The 7,338-nt window shown below is 42.7% G+C and overlaps 1 long non-coding RNA gene across 1 annotated transcript; it reads left to right on the forward strand.

Moving 5' to 3' along the window:
- Positions 1-6,870: 6,870 nt before the first annotated feature.
- Positions 6,871-7,338, forward strand: LOC117813237. Its single transcript, XR_004631369.1, has 2 exons — positions 6,871-6,900; positions 7,111-7,338. It is a non-coding gene; the product is annotated as an uncharacterized LOC117813237 (long non-coding RNA).

The following is a 7,338-nucleotide window of genomic DNA, read 5'->3' on the forward strand; positions in this document are numbered from 1 at the left end:
ATTTTGATTAGAGTTTTGAATAAGCAGCTGGACACAAACATACTGCTTCACCTTCGTCAGCTGACGAGGAGAAGAAAGATAGAGGACCGGAGAAAGGAGGCAGAGACCGTACTTTGGCGAATCAAAGCCAACGGTTAGTGCAACGGCTGCTCTACCTCAGCTCACTGACACATCCCGCTCACAAGGCCAGACAGCAGTGGATGAATAATAAATAAATCCGCTCGGCTCGAGTCCAACACTTGCTTGGGGCGGCCATCCTGTGCCTGCCAGTGTGGAATATGTTTGTCATTGCGACAGGACTGGGAACGAGCATGCGCAGAACGACCAGAATTAATTTGAAGCGGAATCAATGTATAAATGATTCAGGAATTATTCAATTTGGATTCTAAATCAGAATAAACCAGCTACTTACTTTGGATTTAAGTTTAATTTGGAATGGTCATTTTCATTCGGAATTAAGGCTGATTTATACTTCTGCGTTGAATCAACGGCGTACCCTATGCCGGGGGTCCGCGTAGCTCCCGTACCTACGCCGAGGCTTACGCACGTAGCTGACGTGCGCCTCCTCCAAAATGTAACTCCCCGTAGAGCCGATGCGGACCTCAAGCTCTGTGATTGGTCCGCTCAACGGCTTTGTATTTCCCGCATTTACAACACTTCCGGGATCCCGGACATCGGCCGCACATCGGCCGTGTATTTCATCTCCTCCTCTCTATTCTTCATGTAATCATGTCTGTATGATAAACAGCAACATGTATCAGCTGTAGAGTAACATAACACGCTCTGAAACTCTGTGGAAAAGTAAACAGAGATCGTAGCGGGGCAGGAAGCAGGCGACCGGCTATCAGAGAGACCACACTGCCCTCTAGTGTTTCGGCGGAGAATTGCTGCACGACACAGGCACACCGACGCACAAGTATGTGGGGCATAGGGCCGCGTCAGCCCCTGCTGCGTAGGGGAGACGCAGAAGTATAAATCAGCCTTTAGGTGTTTACATGGTCATTTTTAATCTTTTTAAAGAGGATTTAATTTTTATTCTGAATTAAAGAGGAATTAAAAGTCCCATGTAAATGTAGCCATTATCCCTTACATAACATATATTCTTACAATAACCTAAATGATCTATGATTATTTTCATATTTCAGTGGTTGCAGAGAATCTGAAGAGCTTAATATTTTTCTTTATTTTGCTAATTGTGCTCTATCTATTTGGCCTCCAGCTGTGCTCATGATCGATACAGCAAGATGCCCTTTCATACATTCTAAAATATTTGTCCAGAAAGTGGTCCATTGTAACATTGTTTACTCTTTACACTGCTGCAAATCAAATGTGCTCTCAGTGTGAAGAAGGCAGATTATGCATGGTTTGGCCCGTCCGTCTGGTGTTAACGAGTGGATCTAATTGTGTCTTCATACACACTGCCTAATGCACATTATCTCTCCTTTCACAGTACGCACAAAGTCAAACGGCTATGAGGCGAGTGCACATTGGAGGACACCCAAACAACTCGCACACAGCTTCCCACACGGCTCCACAGAGACAATCCATTCAGCCCCGTCGACAGAGGGTGCAAAACACAGAAAGCACGGGCCATATGCCACACTTCATAGGCTCCGTTTAGTCGCTGTTGTCACGGGGGATCAAAGCATTTGCCATTGCGCTTCCTTCCAGTGAGATTTCAGTGCTGTGCAACTCTCGGCTCAGCTAAGGGATTAGGCCAGCCTTGAATTTAAAGGGGTGGGGATGAATTTTAGCCTACAGGGGGTGGCATGTTTCTATTTATGGCATGAGCCGCATAAACTCGAGCCTGGTGTCTTGCAGGCATTCACTGGAGTCTTGGCCCTGTTTGGAAAGAAATACTGCAGCACAATTACATATGAGCATAAAATGAGCTACATTCAGTGTGTACTTTGCTCCCCCCCAACGTGTTTGTCACATTAATTCAGTCTTATGCAGAAAAACAGACGATTTTCTAAGAATACTGTGGCAATATTCTACATACTAACCTTTTTTTTTCATGTCACAGTCCCCCGAACGATTATAGGCCCATGAGAGAATATCTGGGATGCAGACATTTCTTCTCCGTGCGTTTCTCTCCCTAACCCTTTATAATTAATTGCAACCATGCTGTGTTTCTGTCTTTCACTGTCATCTTGTGTGAAATGCAGGTGTCACTGAGAGCATCAGGGCCCAGGGCTGGTCGTCAAATCCACCAATCATACCAGAGCTAGTTGCAGATCCACCAATTAAACACCAGCTGTGCACGCAGGGGGAGGGAGCGAGGGGAGAGGCGGCAGTGGGAGAGGTTGCAGATGACGGAGGGATGTACAGAAACTGAGCAGAGCTGCTCTGACAAGAGGGGCATGTTGACTATTTTCCATTCATGGTTGAAGATTGGTTGTGAGTTCCCGACTGGTTTCTTCTTCATAGTCTTTGAATATTTGCTTCAACATTGTAATGAAAAACAAGAAGCTATATTCCCCCGAAAGCCGCTCGTCCTTTTAACACATTAAAATTAGTGAAATTCCTGCAAAGGCTTTGATAAAGACTCTGAGATCTCTGAAGACTCCAGAGTCCTTCAGTATTAATCTCGATACTGGATCACCAACAGACCAGAGAAGGGAATACGCTTTTAGCTATAGGTACCAGCAGAGTAGTTCATTTGATACATAGACTGTATATATAATGGACAGCGTCGCTCTGCCTTTTCCCATTGTACGGTTTTGAAGCCAAAATATCTCGTTCCACAACGCTGACATCTTGTAAAGCCATCTTTCTGCAGCCTGAGTCTGCGCAGTAGGGAATTTGTGTGTTTCCACAGTAACAAGCTCCGCCCTTCAGCGTACCGTCCCGAGGTCCTGTGAAGTTACTCTCTATGGCAGCTGTCAATCAAAGTGAACCCGAATGGAAAACCCTGTTTTTTAACCTCTAATAACTAACGAAAGGAAACTGTTCAGGAAAAAGAGGCCTTGAACACAAAACAGTCAAATAATAACTACATATCACCACAGCATACGGATGAGAGAAACATTCCTACGACGTGTATTTATTGAGTTTTTGACCTATACTGCAGACAGCCACTAGGGGGAGCATTTTTTGTGGCAGCCTCACTTGGAGCCGAGCGAGATGACGTCTATTTTATATCCGACCTATGATTTGATACCTTTTATACAGTATGTCACTCTATGTAAACAAAAGCATTAACTTTCCTAAAATGCTGCTCTGCTCATCTGATTTAAACACAAATAGATTTTGAAATTTTTCAAATTATTGGAATTTTTAAATTAATGAGCAAAAATGTGCATAAAGAACTACTTGGAATTGCTCTTCAAACACTGTCAATCCTTGATTTACAGCAAGCTAGACTACACCACACCACAAACTGCTGTGGTAGTGGACCAATGACATGAGGCATGAAGTCAAAGAAGGGGTTCAGTGATTGGCTGTGAGGGAAACCATACGAATAATCATTTATTTTGACCTGGGTAAGAGAAGGATGAAATCATTTGAATACGAATGATTAAAAAACGCTGGGTACAGCCCTGTCGACTCCTCAGAGGTTACAGCCTGAGGTGTTACTGAACACTGCTTGTGTAATAAAAAATATATTTTAATCTAGTTTAATGCATTTGTAGTCCTACTGTAACAATCCCTTGGGATATTTTCCACTTCAGATAGCAGTAGAAGCAGAATATATGAAGACAGTGTTAGATTCAGGTAACAGGTTGACCTCTATCTGGAATGCTAAAACTGAAAATTCTGTTCTCTCTGACTTGGGGTATGGTGAAGTATTTATGGCCACAAGAAGTGTAATATTTAAGATACAGAGGTCATCTAGAGCTCTAATTGAAGCTGACAAAGTTGGGCAGTTTTTTTAAATACAAATGAGGCCGTGACATTGACCATATAATGCTCAAAAGTGACCATTTCATATGAGATTTCATCCAACAGATGCTATTTTTATAGTCTTATTGTGTATTTGATGGATGATATTTTAAAATCTAAAATCAGCAAGCACCAGAATCTTCTTTTGACACTTTCCCCTATGTGTCAGGATACTCTATGCCAAATTTCATACTTGGATACAAAGCTGAAGATATTTGTCCGAACCCTAACCCGACCCGATCGGGTTCGGTCATAATTTCTGTCATTTTACCCAGGCTCGGGCTTCTGCGGTAAATGAACAGTCAGGTGAATCTGGACTCCCCTCAGCAAGCAGTCAACGGCACGAGCACTGGCTCGCACGTAAAGTGATAATACAGGACCTCTATAGGATCGCATCATTCCTCTGGCCAAAATTTAACCAGATGAGAATGTTGTCACACTCAGAAAGGGAGGCCATACATGCTCATGCCCGCACTCTTCTGCATGCTACGCACAGTGCTGCAGGTGCACGACGAGATGTGGAGACTTGAGACCCAGAGCTCTCCAGAGACGAGCACACTCATCCTCCGGCCAAAAGAGCGACTTTTGAGGAGTGGGAAAATGTGCAGCCAGCTGACTGGGAAGACGACGAGGTATCTTGCTACATTAAACTGACTGTCATGGAAGATAAAACTGATGTTCTAGGCTGGTGGAAGATCAACACACCATCCTACCCAAAACTCGCAAAATTAGCCAGATCAGTAATTAATAATGTCAAGGCAGTCAGGCTGTAAACGGGTTCAGGCTTTAAAAAAATCTAGGGCAGGGGCGCTGGTGGCCTAGCGGTCTAAGCGCCCCACATACAGAGGCTACAGTCCTCGTCGCAGGGGTCGCCGGTCGACCATTTCCTGCATGTCTTCCCCCGCTCTCCACTCCCCACATTTCCTGTCTCTCTTCAGCTATCCTATCCAATAAAGGCAAAAAAAGCCCCCCCCAAAAAAAAATCTAGGTCATTCGGGTTCAAACAGGTTTGGGCAGAATTCTGTCCGGCTCGGGTCGGGTCTAACTTTTAAGGCCCGACTACAGCTCTACTTGGATATCAAAGAATGCAATTTTAACACCTTATTTTCTAGATTTACATTTTCATGCAAGGAGTATTTTTCAAAAAAAGGGCTTTTGGTCCCCCGGGACCAAACGGCCCCAATTGAGAGTGCTCATTATCATCTTGAGATGGCCCAAGGTTTAGGCTAACTGGAAATACTAGTAAAATAAATGTGTCAAAAAACATCCTGAGGGCTGGGCCTAGCTCCCGGCCTATAACTTATATATGTTAAAATGTAAAACAAAATTAGATATTTTTAATGTGTTTTTTATGTCAGAGCTTAAGGTATCGTTTCTGTAAGATTTAGGGATGGATCAGGAGTCTGAAAGCAGCTGTTGTTGCTGCTCTGATTAGGCAGTTCAATATGTGATCTTAATTAATGGATCCATGGCCATTTATAATAACCGACCAGGAAAAATCTCTGAAACGTGATTCATTAACCAATTTCATCCATTTTTCTAACTCTAATAGCCAATCCAGATGGAATTCAGAAAATGACTTCCTAACCCTGTAAGCACAGATTTCTCTATTTGCATATTTGTGCAGTTTAAATTAATGAAACTCTGCATGTTAACCAGTAAAACCTCAGGTTGTTTGAGGGTTAGGGACTGTGTCCGGTAATGGCTTTTGTTTAGCTCTGGCAGCGTCTGTTTTTTTATTCAGAACAGTATTTTCAGCACTGAACGTTAAACTTCCTTGGTAATGGATTATTATTGTTGCTGTTGTGCTCTAAATTCCAAATAGTCTAGCTTTTGGAGCACTGCTGCATTAGTCTAAGTTTTCTATAACTTACCGATCAGAATCAAGATACCAGCTTTGTCAACAACAATGGCAGAGGTCTGAACAGAGGAGAGAGTTCAAAGCTTGTGAAAACGCAACCGGTGAGTGTTGACGGACGAGAGAGGGGAGACGGGCCGGAAACGGATCTGGTTGAAGTCCCGGGTAAGAGCTGTGAAGAACTGAGGAGTATGTTCACTTACATTGGTCTGTCCCTGCAGTGAAGTACAGTCATGTCATTTATATTAATTTGTTATTCTAGTAGAGGATACACTGTGTTACTGTTGCCTCAGAGGAATCACACAGATGTTCCTCTGCTGAACGTGAGGAAACACACCTACCTGTGATAACTCAAACAGGTAACATGTGAGGGAAAATCAAAGACATTACATCACATCGTCTCCTGTCCCTTATAGATTGTGTCATGTGTTGAGGTGAGCGTGTGTGTGTGTGTGTGTGTAAACATGCTAAGCAGCTTCAATGACCATGGAGGAGATGCCTGTCTGTAGTCGATAGAAACATTTCTTGAAAAGCTTTCCTGCCTTTCATGCGTTCCTGTGGCCATTCCTCTGAATCCTGTTTAAAGATTCATGCGGATGCCTCTCTTCCACTTAATAAATAAGCACTTAATAAACAGCAATTAATATTTAATTGTCTTGTGGTGCATTATTAAAACCATAATGAGTCAGTTTGGCGTTCCTCATTGATTTTTGCTGATTAACTGTGTTGATTTAGACTTGAAGGTATCTTCTCAGTCGTTCACTTCAGGGTCTGGACCTGGCTCAGAGCTGGAGGGCTGCAGCAATGCTGATTGGGGTATTCAGTTTCTTTACTTACTGTAAACATGCTGTTATAAGAGGACACATGATTAACTCAGCTGTTCAAGTGTGTGCTCCTCACACAGAAGCTAGAGACATGTTTTCACAGTCAACTAAGTGTAACAGGGTTAAAAATGCAGTATTAATTATTATTTCATTATAATTACACAAAGTATACCTGTGTGTGTGTGTAGAACCTCTTTGTATATTTCTTTTCCCAAAAGTATTTTGAAGTGCAGCCTTGTCTTCCGGTCATTTTCTTCTTTGTTGGTATCTTGACCTTTATATTTGATTTGCCCCCTTCCCTCTCCCCTTTTGTATGTTATCCCTTGGGGAGAGGTAGGTGTCCGTCACTTTACTTTTATGTTTCCATATATTTACTTATTCTATGTGTGCTTTTGTCCTGTATAGAGTTCCTATGTGTATATTAAACAGAGTTTACTTTTATTCCTTTTTAAAGTCATGGTTAAGCAGACTAACTGAACATGCACGTGTTGGTTTACGTGCACTGAAAGTTAAGCTAGTCGAAATGTGCTCTCATCTGTGCAGGAGCGGAGGCGGGCTGCATACTGTATAAAACTCTGAGGTTCTTGTCTGTCTGTTTAACAGGTATGATTATTGTGTTTTATATCCTTTATGTGAGTGTAATGTTTATGCTTGTTACGCAGCCCTTTGTATGTTATCCCTTGGGGAGAGGAGCGGAGGCGGGCTGCATACTGTATAAAACTCTGAGGTTCTTGTCTGTCTGTTTAACAGAATAAACGCAGAACAAACGAA

Source organism: Notolabrus celidotus, chromosome 5 (assembly GCF_009762535.1).
Source record: "Notolabrus celidotus isolate fNotCel1 chromosome 5, fNotCel1.pri, whole genome shotgun sequence".
In the NCBI taxonomy this organism is placed as follows: domain Eukaryota; kingdom Metazoa; phylum Chordata; class Actinopteri; order Labriformes; family Labridae; genus Notolabrus; species Notolabrus celidotus.